This window comes from Schistocerca serialis, chromosome 9 (assembly GCF_023864345.2).
Source record: "Schistocerca serialis cubense isolate TAMUIC-IGC-003099 chromosome 9, iqSchSeri2.2, whole genome shotgun sequence".
NCBI classification, from domain to species: Eukaryota; Metazoa; Arthropoda; class Insecta; order Orthoptera; family Acrididae; genus Schistocerca; species Schistocerca serialis.
Window position 1 is genome coordinate 348,250,669 of NC_064646.1, and position 17,537 is coordinate 348,268,205.

Here is a 17,537-nt window from a genome sequence, read left to right on the forward strand (position 1 = left end):
TTTCACGGCCTTTTTTGAACTCTCTTATGCACTTAACGCATATAACATTGCACTATCAACATACACCTCACAAAGCTGACGATGAATGTCTGCAGCCGACATGTTTCTTGCACTAAGAAAACGTTTAACAGATCGTATCTTATAGGCAGTGGGCGATTCTACAACCTTGAACATTTTAAAAATGCACAGTTCGGCGTACTAGTTGACTACATAGCTACAACTGACACCTGCTTATTTGAAAATGACGTGGGAAGTAGCGCGCATACTTGTTGTGGCGAGCTCGCCATTCTAAATATTGTTTTATATGTTTGTAGGCAAAAATTTTCTCGAATAAATATGAGTCGAAATTTTGAAATGTTTGGACGAGACTTTCTCTGTTCTTTCAGCACTCAATTTCCCATGCGAGGTTGTTCAAAAACACAGAATATGAATTTCGTTCTGGTCATTGTCATTGCTTGTTCCTACGCTCTGTTACTACAAGGGTTGACTGAAAAGTAATGCCTCCACCTTAGTAACTCTTCAACAGTTGGCAGCATTGGTGTGCGGCAGGTACTGGCTTGTTCCATAGCCTCTTCTCTTCAGCTCCAGCTGGAGGGAAGCCTTAGCATTGAACGGTTGTGTTGTTACAGTGTAAAGTATGGAACCCTGCGCAGAAGGTCGGTCAATGCGATTGAAGCAACATGCAGTCACTGAATTCTTGACAGCAGAAGTTGTCACCCCAAAGGAGATTCATCAGAGAATGAAAGCAGTTTATGGTGATTGTGTTGATGTGAGTATTGTGCGTCGTTGGGCGAGTAAGTTTAAAGATGTCGAGGCGGGAACATCTGACCTGCTTGACAAACAGAGTGTTAGACGTCCTGTGACAGCAACCACCGAGTTTCACAAGCAAAATGTTGACAGATTTATCGTCGTATCACTCAGGGAGAAATTGCAAGCACAATCGACATTTCACAAGAACGTGTAGATCACATTATTGCTTTGCTTGGCTATCGGAATATCTGTGCACGATGGGTACTCCGGATAGTGACTCCTGAGATGAAAGCGCAACACCGTACGGCATTCTCCATACAGTCCAGATTTAGCACAGTCTGACTTCCATCTGTTCCCGATAATGAAAGACGATCTGCGAGGACATCATTATGCTTCTGATGAGAACGTTGAGAGAACTGCGAGACTGTGGTTGGGGAAACAGAGTGTCGACTTCTTCCGAAACGGCTTGAGAAAACTTGTTCATCGTTGGCAGAAATGTATCCAATTGGCTGGTGATTATGTGGAAAAGTGAATATTGGTAATTAAAGATCACATTCTACGGATTGTTTCTGCGTTTAATTTATTAAAATATTCATATCCAAACCCAGTTAACGAAGGCGGAGGCATTACTTTCCATTCAACCCTCGTATATTTAGAATTTTTCGTAGAAAGGATTGTCCCTCGTAACAATATTTTCGCCATTCAGGACCCAAATTTCACAGCAGACGCAATTTTAGCGCTTACGTGTAAACAAATACGGCCAGTCACCAAAGGCAAGACTCAGTACAGGAATAATCCGCCAAAAACGCTGCAGTAGACTCATCTGCCACGACTGCCCAACTGAGACAAGAACTTCCCTCGAGTAAAAGGGGCTTTACTCTCACCCGTGCTCGAGAGTTCGCCGCCACGGCACTTGAGCGTTTCCCCTACCGCTCATCTTTGCTGCCGATGTCCGTCCGTTATCAACGTGCATGGAATCAGGTGGATGGTTCCACGATGGCGTAAAACGCACACTCGAGAGGGGGGAAATGATATGAAAGATAGATGAGTTAAACGAATTCTTCGTCTACAAAAAAGACGTGATGTTTTTCACCAGACGCGTTTCGCTTTACTGAAGTAAAGCATTATCAGTGGTCTGTAATTAAGTTATTTACATTTTTATTTGCTTTTAGATCGAAAAACAGTTCGTTAAGAATAAGTTCATTTGTACTTACGGTGATTTTTTGTTGATTTCTCGCTTACATCGGGAAATGCCGTCTGCTAGCACATCGTTGTTTTTCTGCGTTAGACACTGATAATTTTGGTCTAATTTTTAGTTGTTCTGCAGCACATCGTTTTTTTCCTGCGTTAGCCACTTATAATTTTGGTCTAATTTTTATTTGTTCTGCAGAAAAGCTAAAAATCAAACCAAAATTATCAGTGTATAACGCAGAAAAACAACGATGTGTTAGCAGACGGCATTTCCCGGTGTAAGCGAGAAATCAACCAAAAATCACCGTAAGTACAAATGAACTTATTCTTAACGAACAGTTTTTAGATCTAAAAGCAAATCAAAATGTAAATAACTCAATTATAGACCACTGATGACGCTTTATCTCAATAAAGTGAAACGCGTCTGGTGGGAAAAAAACATCACGCATTTTTGTAGTTTCAATGGCAGGACGAAAATAACCTCAAGAGTTATACGAAGTGTGTTCAGAAAGTAACCTGGAATTTCATAACTTCGCGTATTTTATTTGCCCGAATTGCTCAAGATTTTCGTCGTTGAGCTCCCACACAGATGTCAAAAGTAGCTGTACAGTATTAGCCATATGGTATATTTACTCTGCTGTCATGTTTCATAAAGTGTATATGTATTTTGGCAGCATCGACGATTATTTATTTTGTGACAAAATGGGACACAGTGTGTATCGAAAACCGACCCACACGGACCGATACCTGCACAAACTATCAAACCACAACCCGAGCCAGAAAAGAGGCATGATTAGTACGCTCGTAACGAGAGCAGGACGAATATGTGAGCCGCAACACCTCAAACGAGAAATGCAACACCTGGAAACTGTCCTGAGGAGCAATGGGTACTCCACAAATTATATTAGAAGTGTAACAGAGCCAAACATTCGGCGAAGTAAGGAATCAGAAAAAGAAATGTCGGGTACGGCCTTTCTGCCCTACATTCCCAGAGTGACGGACAGAATCGGCCGTATATTGCGTAAACATGGCGTAAAGACGATTTTCAAATCGACAAGGAAGATCAAAGAGTGTCTTAGATCGGCGAAGGAGAAAAGAGACCCACTTGCAATGTCGGGAATATACCGTATACCATGCACATGCGGAAAAGTTTATGTCGGAATGACTGGACGATCCATTAAGACCAGGATCAAAGAGCATAAGCGACATTGCAGATTGGGGCAGGTGGAGAAATCGGTCGTGGCAGAGCGCGCACTGAATGAGACCGACCACGTAATAAAATTCGCCGACTATCACACGCGCTTGTTCAGAGAAGCTGTGGAAATACAAAAACACGCGAACAGTTTGAACAAGAAAAAGGAAAGCCTTAAGGTAAACGGATCCTGGCTTCCCGTACTGCAGCGAACGACCGTCGCAGGTAGCAAGAGGAGAACCGCACCGGAAATGACCGCGGAGAAGCCCTCGGACGTTGGCGCGCCAGGTACATATAGTCTGCGGCCGCGAGCCCGCCTCCAGTTCACCACCGGCAATGGAGGGTGAAGCTTTGACAATGACAGCCACTCGTGCTGGGGAAACGTCAGAAAAATCATTAGATGAACGTCGGCCGAAGAACCCGAGACAGAAGCCAGTAGGCAGTTTGTCAACAAGTGGCCACGAAAGCCTCAACAATTTTGGATCAATATACTGCTACACTGTCCAGTCAGCATGAGTAACCGCCTTTTGCACTACAGCACGTGTAGGAAGAGAGTCATTGAGATTCTGGAAGGTATCGAAAGGGATGTGAATCCATGCCGACTCCAGCTGCGCTAGGTTTCTCGTTGAGGATCCTTAGCGCGAACATCCCGATCGAGGTGGTCCCGCAGATTCTTGATTGGCATTAAATCCGAGGAGTACGTTAAACTGATCCTCGCGCTCTTCGAACCGCGCACATATACTGCGAGCTATGTGACACGTTGCATTGCTCTGCTGTTAGATGCTATTCAGGCGAGGCAAAACAAACTGCATGGACGGATGGACATGGTCCCCAGGGACATATGCATACTGATGCTGATCCAATGTACCTTCCGGAATGACTGGATCACGCAGGAAATGCCATGAAGACATTCCCCAGACCACAACGCTCTGACGATTATAAGGTGTCTGCTTTCAGACGTTTCACGCCGTACATGCCAGCAGCCTCCTGCGTGGTGGAGCATAGAGTGTGATACAGCTCAAAAGTCGCCACTCAGTCGGCGTCCAGTTTCGGTACTGCCGTGTAAATTCCAACCTTCGTCGCCGATGAAAAGCAGTCAGCATGTGTGCATGAACCAGGGATTTGATACGGAGGTCCACACACACAACGGTCGTTGATGAGACACTGTTGGTAGTTCCTCGGTTCATTTGAGGGCCAGTCGCTCAACAGTTCCAGGCCTACTCGGCTGTACACATCTCTGCAGCCGTCGTTTATGGACCATGGTGCACCACAGTTGCGCCTTGGCGGCAGTTTTGGATAGCGCCATTTTGCCATGCTCTGTTTACTTTAATCACGGCGGCACGCGAACAGTTTACAAACCTAGCCGTTTTGGAAATGCTTCTACTCTTGATCCGAAAGCCAATGATCATGCTCTTTGGGGCGTCAGATAAATCGCCCCGTCTCCGCATTACGACAAACACTGCACTGCTTTCCGTGCCCCCCCCCCCCCTTCCACGATGCGCTTTATACGGGGTATTCAATAAGTCTCTCCGCAGTGCCATATGATTGTTAGCCGCGCGTGCCGTATGCCGCAGTGAATATACCGAGATGATACTGCAGTATCGTTGTGCGTTTATTGTTTCGTTGAAAAATATGGGACCCACAATCCCACGTCTAGAAATTGCAATCCAAACTCCTATTTTCACAGAATGTAGTGGTTCCTCATGAATACACATTGGATTTGCAGTACTCCACATACGAGAATTTTGGGAGTTCATGTACCCGGAAGCATGAAACCACGCCTCATCAGTGAAAAACGTTTCATTAAGAATATCCCTTCCATTTTGCTGAACGAAATTTTTGAAACATTGACAATAATGCAATTTCTTGCAATGATCAGTATTTTTCAGTTCTTGCACGACTGTCACTTTTTATGGGAAAAGTTCTAATTTTTTTTCCTTACAGCTGTGTGGGTCGTTCCGACACTAACATCGATTTCCTGGGAGAGTTTTCTTACTGACTTGTTCGCACTCATGTACATTTTATCGGAAATATCGAGTAGTTTATCCTCAGACAAAACGCTAGGACGACCACTTCTCGGTGCATCTGTCACTGAGCCCGTACTTCGAAATTTGTTAATCAAATCTCGCACAGTATCGCGATGTGGGAGTGTTGTCTCCGGGAAAAATGGTTGAAATGGCTCTGAGCACTATGGGACTTAACTTCTGAGGTCATCAGTCCCCTATGATTTAGAACTGCTTAAACCTAACTAAAATAAGGACATCACACACATCCATGCCCGAGGCAAGATTCGAACTTGCGACCGTAGCGCTCGCGCGGTTCCAGACTGTAGCGCCTAGAACCGCTCGGCCACTGCGGCCGGCTTCGCTCCGGGAAAACTAAATTAAATGTTTGACGAACTGAACTGTGTATTTACCGCCAGTTTTGAACACTTGTTCGACTAAAAACACACGTTCTTCAATGGTTAGCATTTTAACACTGACAAAAACGAAACAAACGAACAAAGGAACTAAACTTAAACGTTCACGTCAACACATAACGACACACATCAATGATACTACTGACGCTGGCTGAGATAAAGAAACAGTGGAATGTTGGGAGAGTCCACTTGAAGGGAAGTAACCCAGGCAGGCGAACAGTCATATGGCACGCGCGGCTAACAATCATACGGCACTGCGGAGAGACTTTTTGACCACACCGTATATCCTTCACTGCCGTCTGTGAGTGGCTATTTCACGTTGAAATCAAACCTAGGCGGGGATCACGTTAGTGTGTACTATGGAGGGCGGTTTTCGGGACGCTGTCTCTATGTCTGTGAATTCTGAATGGGATAACATATATCAATACTTTTACATTCGCAGCGATCGCTAGTATTCGCGTAATATGCCTAGCGCAGATTATTCATGTCGCGACTTATTATGTGGAGGCTAGATTTGTTACTAGAAAATCTTAGTGTAGGTAGTTGCTTCACGTTTGCCACGCATGTGTCCAGGAAATCGATATACCATCCTTGTCTTTTAGAGAATTTAAATGCATTGGATGTAGAAACAATTCTGGACCAAATGTACCTAACATATCAGCTCAGCTCTTTGTTCTACGCCTGTGCCCATGTGACTGCTCCAGGCAATGTCATTTAAGAGAGACACGTACTTTCCTTCAAATGTTTTCTTCGTTAAGATATAAGAATTAACTCGAAACAGGTTTTGATTCACTTTATTCCGTGCATCCGTAGTTCCTTTCAATGACTGAAATGTTACATCGTATAAGCGTACCACACGCATTGCATAGCACTGTGATTTGTTTCTGGTGTTGGTGCAGAGCAAAACAGTTCTCCCATTGCGCAGGTAATGATTTGTTCCAGGGCCATGATACGCAGTTCTTTGGTGTGTTTTAGGGCTATACAACTACACCAATTTTCATATACTTCTAAAGTAGAATCAGTAACTGTACGAGGTTTTAACGTACGACATTTCACATTGCAAAGTCGTGAAAGACAATTTGTAAAGTATTCCAGAAATGATAAATTCTCATGATAAAACCATGAATTATTAAGGTCAAGGAAGATATTGAAAATTTCGGTTTTCAGTTTAACATAAAGTTTCACATAATAACTATTTAGTCACTAACTTACACACTCTCATTAGATTAAGAAGATTACACATAAGATTAGGGCCGCGCGACCGCTACGGTCGCAGTTTCGAGTCCTGCCTCGGGCATGGATGTGTGTGATGTCCTTAGGTTAGTTAGGTTTAAGCAGTTCTAAGTTCTAGGGGACTGATGACCTCAGATGTTAAGTCCCATACTGCTCAGAGCCATTTTAAGATTAGGGGCTCTACCGCCGACCCTGCTCATTTCGTCCCTCTATGAATTTCCTATTGGTAACTGCATGCGCTTGCGTGACCTCATACCACTGTGTTATTGAGAGGGTATGTTGTGTGCAGCACGTTTGATTTCCGTTTACGAGGGAATTCACTTTTTATACTGATGTTAGTGCAGCAGTCAGGTTAACATTCAGCTGTTCCCTAGTGTGAGCACTGATTCGTGTTTAAATTTCAGACATTGGGACGTATTTCAGTCGTGTGTTGTAGATTTTGGTGTGTATTCGCTAGAGTAAAGGGGTTACTGTAGCAGCCATTATACGAGTAATAAACCTAGAGAGGTTCGGAGGTTCGTAATTTCGTCCCCCTTGCAGTTCTTATTTTGACCACGGGTAGAAAATTGGAACTGTTATTAAAATTTGATTTTATTCGCTATTTATAAAGGCTATTTCACTTTTTTCAGATGCGTAAACGCAAGTGGAGAGAAATGAGTTGGTTACACGAAATGCTTAGTCTGATATCACGAAACATGCTCTTCATCTACACAGGTACCAATTCATATGTGACACAAACTTGAAAATATTGTTCATTATGGACATAAAGTGACTTACAATAGTGTTTGGCAATGTAATAATGGAAAAATACGTTTAAATTAATTATGCATGTGAGAATTTTTATGGGGAACGAAATTAGGAACACTTCTGTGTGTTTCTGCTTTTGCAGAAGAATGATAAGTGAGATATTGACAATTTAAATGTAACTTGCCTAAAAGTGGAGAATAAATTAAGGTATACACAGTATATATCAGCCAGCCGGGATGGCCGAGCGGTTCTAGGAGCTACAGTCTGGAACCGCGCAACCGCTACGGTCGCAGGTTCGAATCCTGCCTCGGGAATGGACGTGTGTGATGTCCTTAGGTTAGTTAGGTTTAAGTAGTTCTAAGTTCTAGGGGACTGATGACCTCAGAAGTTAAGTCCCATAGTGCTCAGAGCCATTTAGTCATATCAATTTTTAATTTCTTTAATATTTCAGGGCCCCCAACCGTATAAGTTACAGGGTAAGATTGAAGGAAAAAATAAAATTCTTTACGAAAAACGAAAATTTCCATATTTCGTACACAACATTGATTCCAGTGTCGTCATGAGGCAGGCTATTTATTGCATTTCGCTCAAGACGGTAACTGCAAAGTAATTTATCTGAATTTGTACAGGCTTTCTACATCGTAGATGCAATGAAGAAGAAGCCGTGGAAACGTTTAGAGCCCACCGTACTCTCAACTACAACCGCAGTGAAGGCCTTGGCGCTGTGGCATGACGGAGCGGCAGCAATCGGCAGTTACGGCTGAAGGGTCGACTGCTGCCACCGCCGACTGACAACAATCGATTAGCGGAGTCGGCCAGCAGGACGCTGATTGGCCGGGCAGACAGGCGCCGCGGCGGTAATTCGCCGCTTGGCTGAGAACACTGAAGCGGAAGACCCGTGTCAACTGTCTGGACGTCCGCTAGTGCGGCCTGTGTCGCTTTGGGGTTCTGCCCGCCGCCTCCACACCATCCCACCAAATGTTATTCCTGATGCAGGCCGACCTCTAATGACTACTTTCACTGTCTACTACGACCCCCTAAAGGCGATACTACATGTCATAGACGGTATCAAGAGGTTGACTTCGAGACGACAGTAAACACTAACTACACTCCTGGAAATTGAAATAAGAACACCGTGAAACCATTGTCCCAGGAAGGGGAAACTTTATTGACACATTCCTGGGGTCAGATACATCACATGATCACACTGACAGACCCACAGGCACATAGACACAGGCAACAGAGCATGCACAATGTCGGCACTAGTACAGTGTATATCCACCTTTCGCAGCAATGCAGGCTGCTATTCTCCCATGGAGACGATCGTAGAGATGCTGGATGTAGTCCTGTGGAACGGCTTGCCATGCCATTTCCACCTGGCGCCTCAGTTGGACCAGCGTTCGTGCTGGACGTGCAGACCGCGTGAGACGACGCTTCATCCAGTCCCAAACATGCTCAATGGGGGACAGATCCGGAGATCTTGCTGGCCAGAGTAGTTGACTTACACCTTCTAGAGCACGTTGGGTGGCACGGGATACATGCGGACGTGCATTGTCCTGTTGGAACAGCAAGTTCCCTTGCCGGTCTAGGAATGGTAGAACGATGGGTTTGATGACGGTTTGGATGTACCGTGCACTGTTCAGTGTCCCCTCGACGATCACCAGTGGTGTACGGCCAGTGTAGGAGATCGCTCCCCACACCATGATGCCGGGTGTTGGCCCTGTGTGCCTCGGTCGTATGCAGTCCTGATTGTGGCGCTCACCTGCACGGCGCCAAACACGCATACGACCATCATTGGCACCAAGGCAGAAGCGACTCTCATCGCTGAAGACGACACGTCTCCATTCGTCCCTCCTTTCACGCCTGTCGCGACACCACTGGAGGCGGGCTGCACGATGTTGGGGCGTGAGCGGAAGACGGCCTAACGGTGTGCGGGACCGTAGCCCAGCTTCATGGAGACGGTTGCGAATGGTCCTCGCCGATACCCCAGGAGCAACAGTGTCCCTAATTTGCTGGGAAGTGGCGGTGCGGTCCCCTACGGCACTGCGTAGGATCCTACGGTCTTGGCGTGCATCCGTGCGTCGTTGCGGTCCGGTCCCAGGTCGACGGGCACGTGCACCTTCCGCCGACCATTGGCGACAACACCGATGTACTGTGGAGACCTCACGCCCCACGTGTTGAGCAATTCGGCGGTACGTCCACCCGGCCTCCCGCATGCCCACTATACGCCCTCTCTCAAAGTCCGTCAACTGCACATACGGTTCACGTCGACGCTGTCGCGGCATGCTACCAGTGTTAAAGACTGCGATGGAGCTCCGTATACCACGGCAAACTGGCTGACACTGACGGCGGCGGTGCACAAATGCTGCGCAGCTAGCGCCATTCGACGGCCAACACCGCGGTTCCTGGTGTGTCCGCTGTGCCGTGCGTGTGATCATTGCTTGTACAGCCCTCTCGCAGTGTCCGGAGCAAGTATGGTGGGTCTGACACACCGGTGTCAATGTGTTCTTTTTTCCATTTCCAGGAGTGTATTTCATCGCACGCATTTTATCTTTTCGCCATCCCTGCATGAATAGAATCTGACTGTAATAAAACTTATATTTCTTATATTTCTTGTTGCAACCTTCATGATTATATGGTTATATACGAGGGATAGAGTAAAGACGGATATAATGGCCAGGCCGGGTAAAATGGCCACTCTAGTGGAACCGCGCGACCGCTACGGTTGCAGGTTCGAATCCTGCCTCGGGCATGGATGTTTGTGATGTCCTTAGGATAGTTAGGTTTAAGTAGTTCTAAGTTCTAGGGGACTGATGACATCAGGAGTTAAGGCCCCCGATGCTCAGAGCCACTTGAACCATTTGAACCACAAGCAACTGTACCCACGCCCCCTTGCAGATTGCCTATCTAGTGGCTTGCAGGGTGAACAAAAATTTCCATTCCAGCATTTCGCGTAATTATGTGGGAAAGGTAATGAGACTATCAACACAGCGAGCGATCTGGCAACGCAGTGTTGTTCTACATTGAAGAGCCAAAGAAACTGGTACGCCTCCCTAATATTGTGTAGGGTTCCCGCGAGCATGCGTAAGTGACCAACACATGACATGGACTCTACTAATGTCTGAAGTAGTGCTGGAGGGAACTGACATCAAGAATCCTGCAGGGCTGTCCATAAACCGTACGAGTACGAGAGGGTGGAGAACTCTTCTGAACAGCACGCTGCAAGGCATTCCATATATGCTTAGTAGTGTTCATGTCTGGGGAGTATGGTGACCAGCGGAAGTGTTTAAACTGAGAAGAGTGTTCCTGGAGCCACTGTATAGCAATTCTGGACGTGTGGGGTGGTGGTGGTGGTGGTGGTGGTGGTAAGTGCCTCTGGGACCATATTGCTGAGGTCACAGGTCCCTAAGCTTACACACTACTTAATCTAACTTAAACCGTGGCTGGACCCATAGACCGCGCGGCTACCCCGTGCGGCGGTGTCCTATTGTTCTGTTGGAATTGTCCAAGTCCATCGGAATCGGAATGCACAATGGACATGAATGGATGCAAGTGATCAGACACGATGCTTACGTGCGTGTCACCTGCCAGAGGCGTATCAAGACGTATCAGGGGTCCCATACCACTTCAACTGCACAGGCTCCACTCCATTACAGAGCCTCCACCAGCTCGAACAGTACCCTACTGACATGCAGGGTCCATATATCCATGAGGTTCTCTCCATACCCGTACACGTCCATCCGCTCGATACAGTTTGAAAAGTGATTCGTCCGAACAGGCAACATGTTTCCAGTCATCAACAGTCCAATGTCGGTGTTGACTAGCCCAGTAAAAAACTTTGTGTAGTGGAATCATCAAGGGCACATAAGTGGACTTTCGGCTCCGAAAGCCCATATCGATGATGTTTAATGGTTCAAATGGCTCTGAGCACTATGGGACTCAACTGCTGTGGTCATAAGTCCCCTAGAACTTAGAACTACTTAAACCTAACTAACCTAAGGACATCACACACATCCATGCCCGAGGCAGGATTCGAACCTGCGACCGTAGCGGTCGTGGATGATGTTTAGCTGAATGACACTTCTTAATGGCCCAGCACTAAAATCTGCAGCAATTGCTCTGAAGGGGACACATTCAGTGAGATGCCTAAATATCAAGAGCCGAAACCACAGCAAGCAGTGGCGATGGACAATGGAGTGTAGAGCGAATTCGACGTCCTCGCTCGTCCCAAATACGTTCCATTGGATTCAGAACTTAGGGCAGACCAGTTTATTAAGGAATGTTATTGTACACAAACCATTGCCTCACAGGGAGTCTTATTATGCTGATACAAGCGACCATCGACTCCGAACTCTTTCTCTACTGTCCGCAGCACACAATGCTATAAAATGTATTTATGTCCTTTCGCACTTTGCGTTTTCTTTATCGCAGTGAAAGGACCACACCTAACCACGAAAAACACTCTTATTCCGTAACACCCAGTCCCCGCAATTCACTGCTCGCTGTACGTATGGTAGCAGGTAACGTTCTCCAGGTATTCGCCAGACCATATTCCTCCCATCGGATATAGCGCGATTCATCGCTCCAGATGATTTGTTTCCAGTTATCCACCGTCCGTCCGCAGCTCGTGGTCTCGCGGTAGCGTTCTCGCTTCCCGAGTACGGGGTCCCGGGTTCGATTCCCGGCAGGGTCAGAGATTTTCACCTGCCTCGAGATGACTGGGTGTTGTTGTGTCGTCTTCATCATCATCATTCATCCCCAATACGGTCGGAGAAAGACAATGGCAAACCATCTCCACTAGGACCTTGCCTAGTACGGCGGTGCGGGTCTCCCGCATCGTTCCCCTATGCTCTGTCAATGAGTATGGGACTTCATCATCATCATCCACCGTCCTGTGGAGTCGTTCTTTGCACGATCTCACCTTAGACTATACAAATGTATGGCTTATGAGGAGCTGCTCGGGCACTGTATCACGTACTTTTCAACTCGCTACACACAGTCATTGAGCTAGCTGAACTACTAGTAGCACTTTGGAACTTGCAACTTCGTAACAGTTAATGGTCCTAATTCCTAACGCCTCACTGTAAAGAAAAAAGTTACTGATATCAAAAATAAAAGATAAACTTCATAAAATTCCATATACGAGGGCTAACTGAAAAGTAATGCCTCCACCTTCGTAACTCTTCAACAGTTGGCAGCATTGGTATGCGGCAAGTACTGGCTTGTTTCGTAGCCTTTTCTCTAGAGCTCCAGTGGGCGGGAAGCCTTAGCATTGAACAGTTGTGTTGTCACAGTACAAAGTATGAAACCCTACGCAGACAGTCGGTCAATACGATTTGAGCGCCGGCCGGTGTGGCCGAGCGGTTCTGGGCACTTCAGTCTGGAACCGCGCGACCGCTACGGTCGCAGGTTCGAATCCTGCCTCGGGCATGGATGTGTGTGATGTCCTTGGGTTAGTTAGGTTTAAGTAGTTCTAAGTTCTAGGGGACTGATGACCTCAGATGTTAAGTCCCATAGTGCTCAGAGCCATTTGAACCATTTAAGCGATTTGAGCAACGTGCAGCCATTGAATTCTTGACAGCAGATGTCACTCCAAAGGAGAATCATCCGAGAATGAAAGCAGTTTATGGTGATTGTGTTGATGTGAGTACTGTGCGTCGTTGGGTGAGTAAGTTTAAAGATGTTGAGGCAGGAACATTTGACCTCCCTGTCAAACAAAGAGTTGGACGTTCTGTGACAGCGACTGCAGAGTTTCGCAAGCAAAATGTTGACACTGATTCAGGACGATCGTCGTATCACTCAGAGAGAAACTGCAAGCACAATCGGCATTTCACAAGAACGGGTGGGTCACATTATTACTTTACTTGGCTATCGGAAGATCTGTGCACGATGGGTACCCCTGAGGCTGACTCCTCATATGAAAGTGCACAGACTTGAAGAAATTTGCCAGGAACTCCTCTCGCGTTACGAGAGTGAAGACGCACAGTACTCACATCAGCTCAATCACCATAAACTGCTTTCATCCTCTGATGAAGGTTCTTTGGGGTGACACCTTCTGCTGTGAAGAATTCAATGACTGTACGTTGCTTAAATCGCATTGACCGACCGTCTGTGCAGGGTTCCTTACTTTGCACTGTAACAACACAACCGTTCAATGCTAAGGCTTCCCGCAACTGGAGCTGTAGAGGGCGCTGAAGACCTTGCTGTCGTGCGCCCCCAAAACCCCTCTACTACTACTACTACTGGAGCTGTAGAGAAGAGGCTACGGAACAAGCCAGTACATGCCGCATACCAATGCTCCCAACTGTTGAAGAGTTACGAAGGTGGGGGCATTACTTTTCAGTCAACCCTCGTACAAGGTAATTCATCTAGTCGTTTTATGTGACCCGCAATGCTATTTTGGGGTTCAAAAACCACGCGCGAGATTTTCATACTCTCGCGCTCGCTATGCGCCAGCTCTCAGTGCTACAAAACAAATAACAGGATCTTTTTGTAGGAAATATAACGTAATTAAATTTTGTACTGGGATTCGTAATCGCTAGAGGCCTTAGTTATCGAGCCGTCCAAGAAAAACGTACGAAAGTCATCAAACGTAGCCACACTCCGACACTCAACCCCCAACGCATAGGATTTCTAGTACATTGTTCATAACACTCCCTCCAACCACCATACAAAAATCTGCCACTACACGAATTATTTCTCACAATATGTCCCTTTTTTGATCTACAATGAGTGTCATTATTAGCGGTCCGCTTTGGCCGAGCGGTGCTAGGCGCTTCAGTCCGGAACAGCGCGAGTGCTACGGTCGCAGGTTCGAATCCTGCCCCGCGCATGGATGTGTGTGATGTCCTTAGGTTGGTTAGGTTTAAGTAGCTCTAAGTTCTAGGGGACTGATGACCACAGATGTTAAGTCCCATAGTGCTCAGAGCCATTTGAACCATTTTGTCATTATCACGCCACGGGCTTAGTCGACCACTTACAAATTTTAAAATGACGTTCGTGTAAAATTTAGTTCACAATTTTCTGAATTTTAACTTCACAAAATAAACAATTACGTCGTTGTATTCGTCTGGCTTTCTAACTACGGAATTACTGTGCTTGTAAGGGTTAAGTATAGATCGAATTGTCAATGTAATTAGTTTGAGCGTAACGTTTTAAAAAAGTCGTTTTTCGTTTATTACCCTTATGCACATGTTTAAATTAGCATTGTTACGTTTCCGACTATGCTGGTGGCGTAACAGCCCAATCACTAGAGACCAAAGAGGTCGAATATCGTGAATAGTTGTTGTAGCCGGAAATTTTTGTACAGTGGTAGGAGGGAGAGCCACAAACAAACATAGTAGAAATCCTGACCGGTGAGGGATGGGTGTGGGGGTGTAAATGCGTTTGAAGCTAACTTTTATACGTTTGTCTCGAATAACTCGAAAAACGTGGCCCCCACAGAAAACGTATCCCAATACAAAATTTAACTGAATTAAATTTCCTACAAACAAATCCTGTTCATTTCTTCTGTGGGACCAACAGCTTGCGCGAAGCGAGTGAGAGAATATGAAAATCTCACGCATGGTTTTGAAGGCCACTTGTAACATTGCGGACTGCATAAAACGACATCGGTAGGGGCAACTGAATCACACTGTTTGTTGAAATTAAATGTACGTGCACCTCTGTCTACCACCGTATGCCGAGAAACTTCATGTCGATACGTCGACGGTTTACGAAATAAAATGTGCGCATATTTTAAGAGATTCCACCTGTATTGTAGCTGAAGTTGCGGTGCTCCAGTAGTACCAGATACGCTGACCGCCGCCGAAATATTCGCACAGAGTATCACAGAATGACGTGGACTGTTAACGAGAAGAATTTATTGAAAGGGAAGCGAGCTGCAGAAGCCTACGAAGTTACAAACGACGTAATAAAAAGACTAAACCGAGCTTCCAAATAGCCGAGAAGAGGACACGCTACGTATGAGTGGCATACCGGCGGCAGCCATTAAACCCCGCGTGGAATGACGCGCTGCTACATGGCAGGAACACACAACGCAGCCGTTCGGACAGATGCAATCCGACGGGTGCCAGCTAAGCCGGCCCAAATTACTGTAGCGCCGGGAAAACACACGCCGCGATACATTTGCGATAAAGCCATTTTTTCCTTGCGATGGACAACAAACAAACAGAACAGTCAAAACACAAAACGAGGAGGAAGATGCGGCGAAAAATTTCATCGCGATACGGATAGGTATCGGACGAATCGAATAATGCGGGCGAGCGAGCGGCGTAATCGCTTTTTGCGGCGGCACTAATAACACTGGCGTCGACGGCGGCGTTATTAGTGTAATGCCGGGCTTAGCCGGACCGCCTAATTCCGGCGGGCGCCCCCGCACGCTTAATAATGCACCGTGGAGAGGGGGAGGGGCGAGGGAGGAGGCAGAGTAGATTTGGGTGTCTGGCGTCGGAAACAGGCAGATCCGTCGCGTCTGAATGCAGGACTGTAGAAGGCGTTCCTCTAGTACTGGACATGGCGTAGAAATCATCAGCTCAGAATCTCGCTGCACTATAAATGGTCGTCTTTGCAGCCAGTCACATCACAGAAGATCCGACAATGGTACCCTGGAAACGCGAATCGCTGAAAATGCCAAATGTTCAAATGGCTCTGAGCACTATGGGACTTAACATCTGAGGTCGAATCACCATATCGATGCACATATTTGCAGTCGCAGGCCCAAACTGGTCTACTTCTAACCAACACACGGCCATCACTGGCACCGAGACAGAACCGGCTTTCATCAGAAAACACAAGTGACCTCCGCCCTGCGCTCCAATGAGCTTTTGCTTAACACCGCTGAAGTCGCAAATGGCGGTGGTTTCGGGCCATTGGAATGCACTACAGAGCATCCGATTCGGAGCTGCCCTTGAAGTAACCGGTCTGCAACAGTTCGTTGTGTCACTGTGGTGCCAACTGCTGCTCAGATTGCTGCTGCGGAATTAGTTCAAAAATGGTTCAAATGGCTCTGAGCACTGTGGGACTTAACTGTTGTGGTCATCCGTCCCCTAGACTTAGAACTACTTAAACCTAACTAACCTAAGGACATCACAAACATCCATGCCCGAGGCAGGATTCGAACCTGCGACCGTAGCAGCTGCGCGGTTCCGGACTGAAGCGCCTAGAACCGCTCGGCTACAATGAGCGGCGCCAAATGTCAGATTGTAAGAAAACAGGGAAAACCCAAGACAGAGTCACACTATAAACCATTGATAAAGAAAATAAATTATTATAAACTCACATCATTTGTAACGTTTGATAGAAAAAGTATTACTAAACTGTAACGAGTTCATACACGGTCAAGTGACATTAATGTGACCACCGCCTATGTACGACGTCATTGTGCAATAACCATTGGTTCAAATGGCTCTGAGCAGCATGGGATGTCGGGGTACATGCGCAGGAAACAGTAGCGTTTTGTAGCACATGTGTTTCGGGACGGTTTTCTCAACGTATCACCAATATCGTGGACTTACAGATCTGTGTCGTGTGTGTTCCCTATGTGCCTATGCTATTAGCGCCAGTTTTGTGTAGTGCCACGTTGTGTGGCACCACATTCTGCAATTATCCTTAATTTATGAGCATGAGTGTAGATACATTTAATCAGTAAGGTCATCAATCGTCACAATGAAAATCAGTGCCCTTTTCCCATAAGTGAAAACTGATAGTAACCGCTAATTGCAGTTTTGGTATTTCTGATGCATCAGAAGATAGGGCTTGAAAACTCTGTTTTGTTTGCTGGCCCATTTTTACAGTTGCCTTTATTTCTTTTAATGTTCACGCTGTAATGGATTTCAATTGCCCTAAATACAAAACCTTATCAACAGTTCCTGTGACTCTGCTTTTAATCTCTGCTGTTCTCTTTTCGATATAGCAATTGTGCACTATCACACTCTTGCTATAAAACATTTTCAGCTCCACTATCAGACTTTCCCTGTTAAGTGCTTCCATTAGCTGTTGAAAATC